The following is a 14827-nucleotide window of genomic DNA, read 5'->3' as shown; positions in this document are numbered from 1 at the left end:
CAAATCTTCATCTTTGGGAAAAAAGGTTAACCTGTGAGATTCGCTGGCATTTTTTGCCACATCGCATGGCAAAGGTATTATTGTTGGATTGGGAGGTACAGTAAAGAGGTCAGTGTGGAGATATATCAGAAGTGGGAAAGGCTTTGCTAAAACCCCACAAATGTTTTATGAGCTTGCAGTTCATAGAAATCTTAGCATCAATATTATGTTTGTTGCAAAAAGCCAAGTGGCTGAAAATCAAGATGAATTACAATTGCACTGGAGTAAATAAATCCCAATTGCAAATACTCAACAGCTACATTTTGTAATGCGAAATGGACCATATCACTTGTTAGTAGCTGATACATCTGACTCTGGAACATTTTGCAAAGTGAGAATTCTGAAAGGGGGGGGGGGAGTGATGAAAGTAATGAAAGCAATGATGATGAGGGAACAACCACAGAAGTTGATTTCAATGAAGATGAAGACAGTTCTTCGGTTGTTTCAGAAAAAAATCACCCAGAGAAGCTTGAGCTCAGCATAGGGGATTGGATTTTTGTGAAGTATCAAGGAGAACTGTTTCCTGGAAAAATTACTGAGTTTAGTGGCATTGATTCAACTGAGGTCAGAGCTGATGTGATGGAGAAAACTGGGAGGTTTTGGAAATGGTCGTCCAAAAGAGATAACATTTTTTACTTTTGTAAGGATGTAGTGCAAAAGATTAAACCACCCATTGTAGCAGGAAATAGGGGACATATCAAATTTTCATCTTTATAAGGACATCAATGTTATAGTTCTGTTGTTGTTTTGTTTTTTGAAAAGATGTTTGATGTTTGCAGATGTTTTAATTCACAAAATGTACATCCGTCACTTGAAAATGTACTTCCAGCACAATAAGCTCTTAATAATTAGAAGATACTGCAGCACATTTCAAAATTTTACTTTCTATCTTAAAGCACTTTGAGGCTTAGCCTGTCAAGCTAAAACAAAGATTTTTTATTAATACCTATCACTTCACAAAATTTTGTATTCAAACTCATAGTCACAAAAATTTTGAGTTGTCTGAGTACACTTCTCAGTACACGTCCAACACCAGTACACTTTTGTCCACTAAACTAAAAACTGATGATGATGACAAAAGATAACATATGCATTGTTGATAGGGCACTTAGACTTCTTCCTTCTGGCATGAAGCCCTAAAAATAATGTTGCCATGAAACTGGCTAAACATGTTTAAAGTGTGCAAAATGTATGTCTGACACCATGGAATTGCCCAATTACTTTAGACCCATTTTGACCAAGTTCTGGAGACAGGTATAATTTCCCTAGTCGGTGACTCAGACACATCTCATTCAGACTTTTTATGATATCATCAATAAGAGATTAAAGTGTTATTGGTAGTGTGTTCTTGAGAATTCTGAATATTTTCAGCAATTGATAGCCCTTTCTACATGAATTCTAACTTTGGCAACTTTCATAGTCTTCTTCCATTCAACTATAGTCATCTGCGATTTCACCAGAGCACCAGGGGGCACAGTCATTTCCCAAAATGATTCGCTATGATACCTTCTTTCTCAATCTTTTCATAATTTTGGGAAGGTGATCCATCTCTATCAGAGACTGTTGTTCCTTCCCGGTCTGACATGCGATCCGGTGACTCAGACACATCTCATTCAGATGGTGGAGTGATTTGCAATAATAATGTAAGAGGTCTTCCTGTATCTAGAACCCTCCATCTGCCATGACATTATCTTTCTTTTCTAGAAGATTCTAAAAGCCACTTCTTGACAGAGAAACTGATCTGATGCTCGTCCTCCCCAAGCATGAGAAAAAACATAATTAATCCAGTAGGTGCTACTGCTACCAAAATTTTGACAGTATTATGTTTTTGTAATCTGACCAAGTCTTTGCTTGTAGATGGAGACATTTTGGCCTCTCAATATGGATCTCTGTACAGTCAATAATGCACCTAGTCTTTCTATACTTGCCCTCAAATTTTTATGGTAGACAATTTCTGACAGTATATTTTTGTAAGCAATAAACAAATGGGTTTCCCAGCAGAAACTCTATGCTGTTGCTGGGAGACTTTGCTGAAAACTATACGTTTGTGGTTCAGTATGAAATTCAGTCATATTATTGGATTTAAAAATTTCACCCTGTCGCTGTTAATTTCACTCAAGGTGCGATATTTGCACACAAATCATATTACTTTATTTCTGATGACCTGGAGCACAATACTAACTTTGTGTAGGAACTTCAGAAAGAGCTTATTGATTAAGTCTGAGTATTGATTAAATCTAGGGAAAATTGAGCACTTTTCTGATGGCTGCCCTGGCCAGTATAGTATATAATAAGTTAGGAATATGAAAAACCTGTATCTTTGCAAGAGAGATTTTGACTCAGGGGCCCTTTACATGAGACCCGAAATGAACTCATGCCGGCATGAGTTCATGCCGGCATGAAAATTCGGTGAAATTTGCTCGCCGTTACATGAAACCCGACATGAAACTGTCGAATTCTTTCGCATGATATTCACGTGACTTCGTGCTTCTCAAAAAAGAGTGGGAAAGTTTAAGAGTACATCTTTAAAATGGCGGCAGAGGATCAAAGGAAATTTCTTTTGATCACAGTCCTCAATCTAGTTTTTACAACTGGTTGCATTGCGCTACAATGCCAAATGCTTCTAGCTATACAGGTATTCTTGCAACAGCAAGAAATTAAGGAAAAGTTAAGAGCTGCGGTTGAAGATAAAAATCGCGCCCTTTGCCGATACAGAGCCATGATAAATAGATTTTTGAGGAAAAAAAGACGACAATGGAAAAAGCCTGGTCGCACAAGTGCATGGTGGTTAAATGTTTGGGATGGAATTTTAAGCGATGGAGAATGGCATGTTAACTTTAGAATGTCAAGGGAATTTTTTTCAGACTTGTTGTCAGAAGTTAGGCCATACATTTCACCAAATCCAAATGCAGCATTTGTGCAACGGAGGCGATTTTATTACTGATTCCCCCCGATATGAAAAACTGATCGATTTCGTGCCGGCATGAAACTTCGAAAAAGCGACATGAGATTTTCGTGCCGGCATGAGTTTTCATGCCGGCATGAGTTTCATTTCGGTCAACGCCATGTAATCACAACAGTAGCTCAGACCAGCACCCGACATGAAACTGGTGCCGGCATGAAAACTCGTGCTGGCATGAGTTTCGTTTCCGGTCTCATATAAAGGGCCCCTTAGAGATAAAATTAAAGATATACAGCTTTGTTTTTTTTCTGAAGATGAATTACAGTAACCATGAAATTGGCTGCAAGCAAACTCCAGAGGACACAGAATTTCCTGGTTAATAGACCACTTTCAAATGGCTTTTGATAGTGAGGTACGATATCAAAAACGAGAATACCTATGTTCCAACATTGTTTTTCAAATAATAAGCACTGTCATTCGAACTACCATTGGAAACACATCTGCTAAAAATCAATTTAATTGTGAAAATGAGTCACAAAAAGCACTTTGAAATATCAGAAGGCGTTTCCAGGAAAAAGAAGAGGTCTCTTGGGCGTCAATGTGCAGCATACAGATGCTATACTTTTTATACCGATGCAACTGCAAATGGCCTACAGTTTTTGGATTTCCACAGAAAAATCCTGAAAAACTTCGTCGGTGCAATTTAATCAAAAGAGTAGATGGAAGAGATGATTTTAAAGTTACAAGCGCAACTGTTCTTTGTGATAAACATTTTGCTGATGCAGATATCAAACTGGGACTGCTCCTTCCCGTAATCTCTATCAAAGCAGCACAATAGCAATAAATCCTAAGTCACGCAAACCTCTGACATGCCGTTCAATCCAATCGCCAATTGCATCTGCAGTTCCTGGACCATCTTTCACCGTTGCTGAATCTGCTGCTACTGATTTTCTTCCAGATTTTTTTGAAGAAGCACTCGATGTTTCTGGCAATTGTGTTACAATATTGATGCGCACAGATTTCTCTTTTGTAAATTAAGCTGTTTATCTTCCTTTTGACTCTTGCAATGAAATTATGAAAGCCTTTATTGAATCTGATAACTTCAAATCAGAAGCTAAAGAATTGAGCCAAAAGATTTCTATATTGAATGGTTAAGTGGTATTCTATGTTCAATGGTTAAGTGGTTAAGTGGTATAGCAGAATTAAAGAAGTCTCTCTTTTCAATTGAAAGATTAAAGCTAATGAATCTGCAACAGAGTTTTACACTGTTTTCCTTAACTTCTCATCTTTACTGGCAACTTTTGAATATTTTAAACCAAAATTGTCTTTGGTGTGGTAAACAATCATCTTGCAATACTGATCTTGAATACCATGAAAAGTCTTCCTTAAAGCCTGACAGAAAGCGCACACTTTCTCATCTAGAAGAGTTTGTATTGGTGTTGATGAGACTGAAAGTTGGCTTGTTTGTTTCTGATTTGTCTGATCACTTTCGAACCTCTCCTGGTCAAGTTTCAAAGATCTTTACAATCTGGATTTGCTTTTTGTATCATGAACTCCAAACTTTATTTCCGTTTCCATCTCAAGACCTTGTTCATAAAAATATGCCATCTCAGTTCAAAGATTTCACCACAGCTAGAATCATCATTGATTGTACAGAAGTTTTTAATAGAGGTTCCATCGTCAATAAAATCACAGTCACAAACATGGTCACATTACCAACACCATAACACGTGGAAGGCTTTTCAAAATTATGGTCTGGCCGAGTTTCTGACAAAGAAATTAGACTCAAGTCAAGTGTGTTATCACTTTTAGAGGATGGTGACAACATCATGGCAGATTGTGGGTTTGATTTAAAAGATATCCTTCCTTCTGGTGTTACTTTGAACATTCCTCCTTTTAAAGGCACAAGAGCACAGCTTTCAGCAGAGGAAACTGAAGAAACAGCCCGAATTGCTTCAGTGGGCATACATGTAGAAAGAGTCATAGGAAGAGTTGAAAATTATCACACCCTTGATGGTCTTTTACCTCTTTCATTATACGCTGTTGCTGATCAAGTATTCTGCCACCTCACAAACTTTTTACCTTTTGCAGTAAATCCAAATGATAACTAGGTATAGCAAAAAAACAAGTAGTAGGTAAAATATATCATCATCACCATTTACGTATAACGTTTAATAATATATATACACTATATCACCAGTAGCATTTTTTGCAACAAATAATTATATATAAAATATATATATGTGTATTTTAATATAACTATATATATATTTGAAGCAGCAAGCTGGAGTTCAATTCCGACCAAGAGTGGTTCGATACAATTGGGCAGCACCCTTGTAGAAATATTCTCAACTTTGTCAGCCTTTGCCTTATGATTACATTTCAATGGTTAAAATGGCTGTGACGAATGCCTAAACCCGCAGCAGAATAAACAAAAAACTACTTTGGCTATGGTGAAATCTCCAATGATGGCTTTGGAGACTCCTCGCTTATTTCATTGGGCTGTTTGGCTCAGTGGAATGAGCGTGGGTTTTAGAAGCAGCAAACTGGAGTTTGATTCTTGTCCCAGGAATAGGATATGTGTTATAAAATCTTTTTGCTTAAATTTTCCTACTTTTTTCTAAATCAGCCTTGTAGCGGGGAATAAATTTTATTTCTGAAATGTTTGACTCGTAGAACACAAGCATAGCTTCAAATGTCGAAATCTGGTCAGAAACTGGTCTTTGCAAACTTGCCTTTGCAACTAATTGTTTGACAGTGCCACCTATCCCATCACAAGGCTGCCTCCCATGGCTTGTAGCAAAGAAGTCCCAGACCGCATCAAAACTAAAGTCATTCTTATGGTAGCAGAGATTAATAAAGTTTTTGCGACTTTTATATTTCTTTGCGCAACCATCAGAGAAATACTCTATTGTTTTAACTTGAGGACAAACTAACTTCAAGTAATCCAACACAAGCTTTATGACCAAATGAACAAATGAGACAACATGCATTAGGTCATCTGAGAGAACACAATGAGACCTATGCTTAAGAATTTCGCCTTCTTTGAAATAAACAACAACTGGGTGAAGAGAGCATCGCTAGTTACTCCAATAGTAACTTTGGATCTCATCTTGGATCAGAAAGGTAAAGTTTTCAGCAAATTCTCCAAGAAAAAGTGCTGTTTCTTTTGTAATGTTTTCTTTTCGTAGTTTCAAATATCTAGCCTGGGCTTTTGCAATAAAAGAATGTGTTGTCAGCTTTTCCAGCTGGGAAACTACCGGGTCTAGATAGTCTACAACTGACTCTTGACAGTTGATCAGATCTGACCGATCAGTAGTTGCCCATTGCTGAAATTCAATTTTGTCGCTGAATTGATGCTCAAATACCAACTTGAAAATATGTTCTTTTAAGGGATCATTAGATGTTTGGCCATTAGAAGCATCACAACAATTCACCATGCACTACCTGCTTTCAGGACTGCATACAACAAAACACCGTGTATCTTTATAGCTGGTATTATTAGGAGCAAGAAGGAGTTCGATATTTTGGTGAATAGAGCACACACAAACAAGTGTGTTCCAGAACCACCTGCTAAAACACATCATTCTAGTCTTAAGAAGAAAATTTTGAAAAGCCGATCTTAATGTCTGGAAACTTGACTTTCCTATTACAAAGAGTGAGCATTTTTTGTCTGTGGTCATTTGGTGCAATATTAACATAATCTTTCTTGCCTGGCATTTTTCTGGTGAATTCTTCATCAAGAATTGATACACAAGCTCAAGAGTTGTTTTGGGCAAGCTATGTCTCTTTTAGGATCTGGTAAAGACAGGATTCTTTTCTCCATGGCTAGCTTGTGTGCGGTACGAACCATGTATTGTGAGACACCAAAGAAATCTGATGCCATTTTATCGGACCAATTTGATGACAGCAATGGAAGAATCTGTAATTGTTTGCTTTTGCAATCCAACGATTTTACCTTTCTTGCAAGATTATCCATAATTTCATCAAACGATGCCATATTTCTCTTTATTTTCTCACTACTTGACTCAGACGTATCTTGTTGAGATCTAAGTTCCGTAACAGGTATGTCAAGAGATCTTACAACTTTTTCTGTCAATATTGACACCTCAGTTTCAAGCTTGCGCTTCCCTTGCTTTGTTTTCACTGCTGTTGAAACTCCATGGTGTGTGATTGGTGATACTCCTACAGAACTAAAGAAATGGGAAACATCTGAACGATCTTCCTCCAAAGCCTAAGATTTTGGAATGGCAGACAACTCTTCATCCACTGAAACGTCTCCTTGATCATTTGGCCAATCTTCATAATTTCCCAATTTATTTTAACTTGTAGCCTTTGTCTACATGATGGGCACAACTTTTTACCGGGGATTAATTTTTTTCTGATTTTTTCAGCATTTTTGCACACATCATTTGTTATCACTCTCAATGATCTTGAAAATTAAAGGGTATGGTACTGACAAATATAATCTCTTGACTTTTGTAGAATGACTCACATCAATATCATATTTTTCAAGTGCATAAGTATCCAAAAAGCTTTTCCAAGGATTTCTTAGAGTATGTTATTATAATTATAGTGTGCAAAAAGTCTTTCAGTAAAAAGCCACCTTAATGCACATTAAACTAGTAACATACCAACCTTTCCTATGTGGACCATGAATCGCAAATAGGTTGGTATTCTTCATATTTAATAAGAAAGGATTTCTGACGGTGTTGACAAACAGTTTCAATCACATTCTCAATTCCAGATCGTAAGGCAAGCAAATTTCTTTCACCACTGCTCATTTCATCTACTTTAATCAATAGAGCAGTTGCACAGTAAGCTTTTTTGTGACATTCTTCTCCAAGAATATTTCCAACAGATCAAGAATCCATTTTTCACAGTGCGGGTAAAGTCCTGGGAAATAAAATTGGGAAGAAATTTGTTTAGTTAAGTTTTGCAACATTTTAAATTTTTTGTCCATAACAAGCAAGGTTTTCAACATCGATGTTGAAAAGTAATCGCTCTTTTTGTTTCACCTTTCTTCAAAAAATTGTTTATGTTGCCTAAATCAGCTCTCTGCTAGACTTTTTTTAACAGAAGTTGTTAATTGGCAATTACAGTTTCTTTCCCCAATTGAAGACAGCATAAAATCTGGTTGTACTAATGTCGAAATGATTTTCATTGTGTTTTTGTGTACTAGATCATTCAACACCAAGGTCTCCACCCAAGAGGGCAAGATAACAATTGCAGTTTCTTTCCCCAATTGAAGAAAGCAAACAATCTGATTCTTCTAATGTGGAAAAAAGTGTTAATGAGTCAGGAGCAGTTGGTGTGAGCACATTAAATGAAAGCTTGCACAATCTAAAGCTAACTTCATTTAACAAAAATTACAACATATGAAAGGTGGAGATCCATTTGAAAGATGCTCTTCAAGTAGCTCTCTTGGGAGTGAAACAAATTCTGACGGTGAAAGCTCATACAGGTATACATTGACTTCTTGTCAGTCTTTCGTCACAGTCTTTTTCTTTCATGTCAAACATCAAGTTTCGGTGTCATTAATTCATAATTTATGAAACAAAAATTTTGGATGTATTTTGCAAACTCAGTTAATAATAAATTCAGTGTTTTTTTACCTTGCAGTTCTTTAATCCCTTTGATAATTGAGCTGGATGCATCTGTTAAAATTTCTGTAATATCTATTTCGTGCATCAAACATAACAAAAGTCGTGTTAGGCCCTCTCTTTCCATATTTGGTGAATGACCCCCAGTTTCTCTTCTATCCAGGACTTCTAAATCCACAAGGACACCAGTAACATGTTCAATGATCACATACACACAGTACCTGGCACTAAATCCTGGAGAATCATTTCTCCCATCACCTAGCAAACAAATGTCTTCATATGGGTTCAAAACATCCAGAACCTTTTTTTTCATCCCTTTCCAAGCATCCAAAATTACAGGTGCATAAAACAACCGCTGACAATGAGTGAATGTGCTCTGACTTGGGACAGCAAGGTTTAAAAATTTGCATAGCAACAAGAACTTTTGGTAGTTGTTACCTGACAACAAAACACAAGCCCCAATCAACAAATCATTCGCATACACAACAGCATTTTGTGAAGTTGTTACTACAACACAGTTAAGATGTTTGGTATAAAATTAAAAGTCTCAGCAAAATGCTCCACAAAGCTGCAAAAGATAAGGAAGCAGCAGCACTAAAGCCGTGGATACCCAGCATCATCAACCACTTCTGGTATTCCTTTCAAATTGCAAATGGAGACACAGAAAAGTTGAAGGATTGCTGGTTTGGTGTGGTCCATCATGTTTGTGGGGGAACACACATGGTCAGGTTCAGCCTGTCTTAATGGTCCAAGTACCAGTTCAGAGCCCAAGCAGGTGCTTGAGAAGAAATCAAAGCCAGCTGAAACCTTGCGTGCTGTTGTCTTTGACAGGAATTCCTTACAAACTTGGAAATGTACACAAGTTTTAGGCACACTGGGTCAATTGAAACTTTTAATAGCATGCTTACAAAATACGCACCAAAAAGGATTGCTTTTGAATATATATATTTTTGTTTGCCGCATGGCTTTAGTTGCAATAGACCATAATATGCATCTCCACAGGACATTTGCAAAGACCAAGGATGGAAAGGAAATTTTTAAGGTGAAATACAGCATAAGGACAAAGTCGCACCATGCAGAACCTGTGAAGGTTGATAAAGATTATGCATACATTCCGCACTTACTGTCAAAAATTTTGCAATGTCGCAAGGAAAGCACTGCTTCTGTACTGACCAGAAACATTCGTAGTGAGAGAGATCCTAAGAATATAGCCCCATTGATAGATCCTGGGTATGATTTTCTTATCATTGTCACTACACATGAGGGCAATATCCTTCTGTTCAAACGACCAAGTTTCCCATATTTCCACAGTGCAAATTGCTGATAGGCAGCTTTTCTCGACGAATTTATAGTGATTTCGATTGGTTCAGCTCTCAGATCACACCTTGCTAAAATTTGAAGACATCCCTGTCAATGCAGATTTTACGAAAGATCTGGTAGGATGTGACACATATTACCCTATCGCAACATTTGTTTTCATCAGGGTCAGGCATTACAATGCAAACACCACATTTGCACCAGGGTTCACCATTCACATGTGCAATTGGCCTTTTTGTGGGTGTGAAATTGAGTGCACAAGGTCTTCAATAAAACTGGCACTTCCTTCTCCAATAGCACCCATCTCTACAACAAGTTGCTGTAGAACTTCACGAGAGAGATCTTCTTCAGCTTCCTATAAAATAAAAAAACAATTTTAGCTTTTCTTTTGGTTTACTGACTCCGCTTTTCGATTTGTCTACCACAGGGATTCAAACAAGTATAATAGACCTGTTTCCTGATACAGACGCCATTTTGAGGCGTGATGCATTCTGGGATGGCTAGAGGGGGCAAACAAACTGTTGTCAAGGACCGAAATCTCAGTGATCGGTGTTAACTTCGCTAACTACTTACTTCGTTACCCAGTCTAGATTCTGAAAATGGTACTAACAATGGAAGAACTGAGCAAATGGAAAGTCGAGACATTGAGGAGTTATTGGAAGGAAAGAGGTGTGTCTTTGAGTGGAAGCAATCGCAAAGCCGACTTGATAGAAAAAGTCGTATACGCCGAAAAGTTAGGCCTGCCTGTTTTACCAACACAAACAGAGTGAAGTTCAGAGATTTCCGCAAACAGACGAAGTTTATTATTAGTTTATGGTGTGCAAATTCCTTCACCTGAAAGCTTCAAAGACCATTGGTTCGAAGGGAGTGAATATTTTCCCGATCTTACTTTGGACATCGTCCAGTCCTTCGGGAAATTATCTGAATCGATGAAGGCTTTCAAAGAAGGAAAGAATCTTCAAAACTCCGGTCATGTGAAATCGGTACTTTTTCATCAGATATCAGACACAGTGAAGCTTTGTTTTATAAAGGCATCTGTTGTGCCACAAACTCGCATCTCTGAAAGACCATACACTGTTTGGGTTTGTTTACGAAATGACACTTCCCTCATTCTGACCGCTGAATGTAACTGCCTTGCTGGTGCGAGTAGCTCTTGCAAACATGTATTTGCCCTGCTTCACTTAATTGAAAGTGAAGTCTATCTGGGAAGAAATAAGTCTTGTACTGGCAAAAAGCAACAATGGGATGTGCGCATTTCAAAAAAAGCAGAAAAGATACATTTGCCATGTGAAAATTGATCTTTTCTCATTGAACACTCTTCTCGTGTAAGCGAATCTTCCAGCCATGCAACAGCAAGGAAAGAATACGAGCCACGTTCCAGAGCTGATTTGTCTGTCATTTTTGGTGATGCTGACTGGGAAGATGTGGCTGAAGCTACTGATGGAACAGCTAGTGTTCTTCAGTTTAAAAAAACGAGAGGGAACAAAAGTATGGCTTCTTCTTTTTCCCTTTCCTCGTCTTTGAGGTCATCCTCTTCCACATCTTATCCTCCTCCTTCAATTCCAGAAATTGCTTCCAAATGTGAAGATGCTGAATCTTTCATTTCTACACTGCATCTTTGTAGATCCCCTCTTCATTTAGAGAAAATTTCTAATATGACTATCGAGCAATCTTCTTCTGAAGACTGGAAAAATTATCGCCTTGGCCTTATCACTGCATCTGTTGACCATGAAGCATTAAAGAAAGTTGACAATGAATTGCAAATATCAAATCTGGCATCAGCAAATAATCTTTGTGCCAAGATTTGTGGATATTATCCTGATTTTAGGAGCAAGTCTCTGAGCTGGGGCAAAAACAATGAAGTTGTTGCTCGCAAAAGATACATTAAGAAGAACAAAGGAAAGCACAAAAGTTTCTCTTGCACCACATTTGGTTTATATATCTCTGCAGCATATCCTTTTCTTGGTGCAACACCAGATAATATTCTGAGCTGTCAATGTTGTGGTTTGGGGGTTTTGGAAATCAAGTGTCCATGGAGCAGCCATGACCTTGACATTTCTGAATATATCAGTAAACCTGATTCGTACTTAATCAAAGTTGATGGATCAATTTTATTGAGGTCAAAGCACCAGTACTGGTATCAAGTACAGCACCCGATGTTTACAACTGGAGCCAACTACTGTGACTTTGAACTCTTTTTGCCGAAACAATCAATAACATTAAGAATCTTAAAAGATCCTGCCTATGTAGTGGACTGTGTGCCAAAGCTTACTAGATTTTTTAACTTAATTATTTTACCTGAATTGTTTTCTTTTGAAATAAAACTAGAGACAGAATGCAAGCTACTTTTGAAAGACATTGTAAAACGTGTATCAGATGGTATTTAATGAGAAGATAAGTAAGATAGATATACACATAACTTTTGTATATGTAGTATTGTTTTGCCTGCATATATTTGTCTTTTTACACAATATTTATGTGTCACAAAGTACTAGATGAGAGGCCTGTAAAAACAGTTCTTTACTTTATCCATGACTTTTTTAGTATATTTTTATTTATGTTAATGAGATAGGTCTCTGAACTTGAAGATATGCAACAAATATTCCCCTTTATACTTTTACTAAACATACATAACATTTTTTGTTTTGAAGGTAATTTTGTACAATAGATTAAATGTGCAATTGGAAATAGTAAAGAGTAGCTATAGAAAATATGTTGTATCATTACTTGTGGGACTGTGAAATGTATTTCTAAAGGGGGCTGAAGATTTGTTATGGCTGCTGCGATTGTCCAGATATCATTGATAAGGTCTAATAAACTTAAGGGTAGAGTATGATCAAGCAGTCTAAATTCTTTCAACCGTCCCATTACACGCTCTATATGTATTCTTGCACGGGCAATCCTTTTGGCATCAGCTATTTCACTGGGGGTAAACTGTTTGTTATCCCTGACAAATGGTGGTATCTTTACAAGTACTTGCTTTGGAAGGAATATGTCTTGAACTGTAAAGCCTTTATCAAAGAGAGCAATAAATCCCGGTGTAAATTTATTTACAACATTGCAATCTTCTGTGATGAACCGATCAGAAGCAGAACCAGAATAAGATTTTAAAATGAAACTAATAGATCCACCTTTAGTGCAAAAAATTAACTTTTTGTGGGTGTTACGACTTTTGTAGGTGCTGTAGGTTTGATATTGTGCTTTTGAGTTGAATGGCTTCTGGATAAATTGTTCTGTGCAATCCCCAATTCTTTCAACTTTAACAAAATCGTGCTTAAAATGAGGGTGCTGGGAGCTTTTTCTTCCACAATAGCCTCTGATTATCTGCATCGCAAGAGATTGGCGAAATTTCAGACCGCTCCTTTGCAGACTCGTTTCTTGAGCCTGGGATTGGTTTCACAAAACCATTGCATTTCCAATTGAAACATCAAAAAGAACTAAAATACATACTTGTACCTTTGATTGTATTTTCTTCCAAGTGGATAATACGATCAAAGCTGGTCTGACAGATTGACACTGATCATATAGGCATTGTACAGGCAAACGATGGCTGACTTCTTAACTTCCTCTTGGACGTCTTTCTTTCATCTGGGAATAATCTTTCTAGGAGGTTCAAGGGGAGAAGAATTCTTATAGAGGACATCAACTTCCCTTTTATCTTTTTACGTTGTGAACATTAAGTTTGATTCCCCTTTCTGATTGACAATTATGTCCCACTTCTGCATTATCTTTCCATCAACTTTTGGTAGGCCCTTCCTGTTTCTTCTTACCCTGCCACAAGTGTAAGTTTGTTTATCTGATAACAAATCCTCCATTTATCTGATAACAAATCCTCCATCAGCTCAGGACATGAGAAAAAATTGTCAAAGCAGGCATGGTGACTTTTGCGATGATAAGGTTCGGTCATATTCATGACAACATAGTATCCCAATCCCTTCCCCTCATACAAATCTTGGCCTTCTTATTCTTTACAAAGGTAAACTTAATGGTTTTGAACATAGCCATTTTGTGGAGCTGCACAAAGCCAAACTTTCATCCCATACTTGTTTGGCTTCTTGGGCATGTACTGCTTGAAAAAAATTCTTCCTTTGTAGGCAATCGATTGACAAATTTTTTCCCAGTTTATATGCCTTTTGAAGTTCTCCTGTGTATGCTCAAAAATATGACGAACTTTGAAAAGGCGATCATATCCTTGCTCTCCGCATTTCGATTCTTCGGCTGAATTTGAAAAATGTAAGAACCAGTCATGAGAAAATACTTTATATGATGATGCTAAGTCACTGAAACCAACATCCAATCTCACTTCGTCCTCTGCAGAGACAAGAAATTCTTCTTTGTCACTAATTTCCCCAAAAATATCTGCGTATTCCCGTTCGGTTATGAAGGATGGTTCCGTTATGAAGGATGGTTTCGTTATAAAGAATCTGTCATCTGCCGAAAATGCACAATTGGAAAACTCTCCATAACGGAGGTAAGTGCCAAGAAAATGGGCCTAGAATCCTTCTTTGCCTTTGAATGTGACTGAGATGTGAAATGAATCTCTCACCTTATTGTAAAGACTCTTACCATAACTTTTGAGGTCAATAGCAGATCAGTGCTAGGGAGGCTTGAGGTTGGGGCTGGCAAAGGAGGATTGAAAAAGTTTTGTGCATTTTTGAATATGCCAAATGCTATGACTGATGAAGCCTATAAAACAATTTGCAAGAAGTGAAAGATGCATTGGAGCATGAAGCCAATGAAAATATGAACAAGGGCTCCAGTGGAAGAACACTAAAAAAAGGCTTAGAATTAACTGAGGTCAGTGAGTGCAAAGCAATGTTTGACGGAAAATGGAGAAAAAAGGGTACACTTCTCTGCAAGGAGATTTAACTTGTATATCTGCATCTATAGGCAAATGCCTTGATAATGAGACTCTCAACAACGCCTGCATATTGTTTGAGGTGGGCCAAAAAACCTATTTCTGCAA

General features: G+C 37.5%; 1 pseudogene; it reads left to right on the top strand.

Annotated features, from left to right (window-relative positions):
- The first annotated feature begins 3044 nt into the window (after window positions 1–3044).
- LOC148958928 (uncharacterized) lies at window positions 3045–10791 on the top strand (annotated as a pseudogene).
- Window positions 10792–14827: the final 4036 nt, after the last annotated feature.

The sequence above is a fragment of the Rhopilema esculentum genome, chromosome 11, assembly GCF_057945365.1.
Source record: "Rhopilema esculentum isolate cy_ngs chromosome 11, ASM5794536v1, whole genome shotgun sequence".
Classification (NCBI taxonomy): domain Eukaryota; kingdom Metazoa; phylum Cnidaria; class Scyphozoa; order Rhizostomeae; family Rhizostomatidae; genus Rhopilema; species Rhopilema esculentum.
The sequence above is the reverse complement of the archived record's forward strand: the minus strand, read 5'-3'. Positions and strand labels throughout refer to the sequence as shown.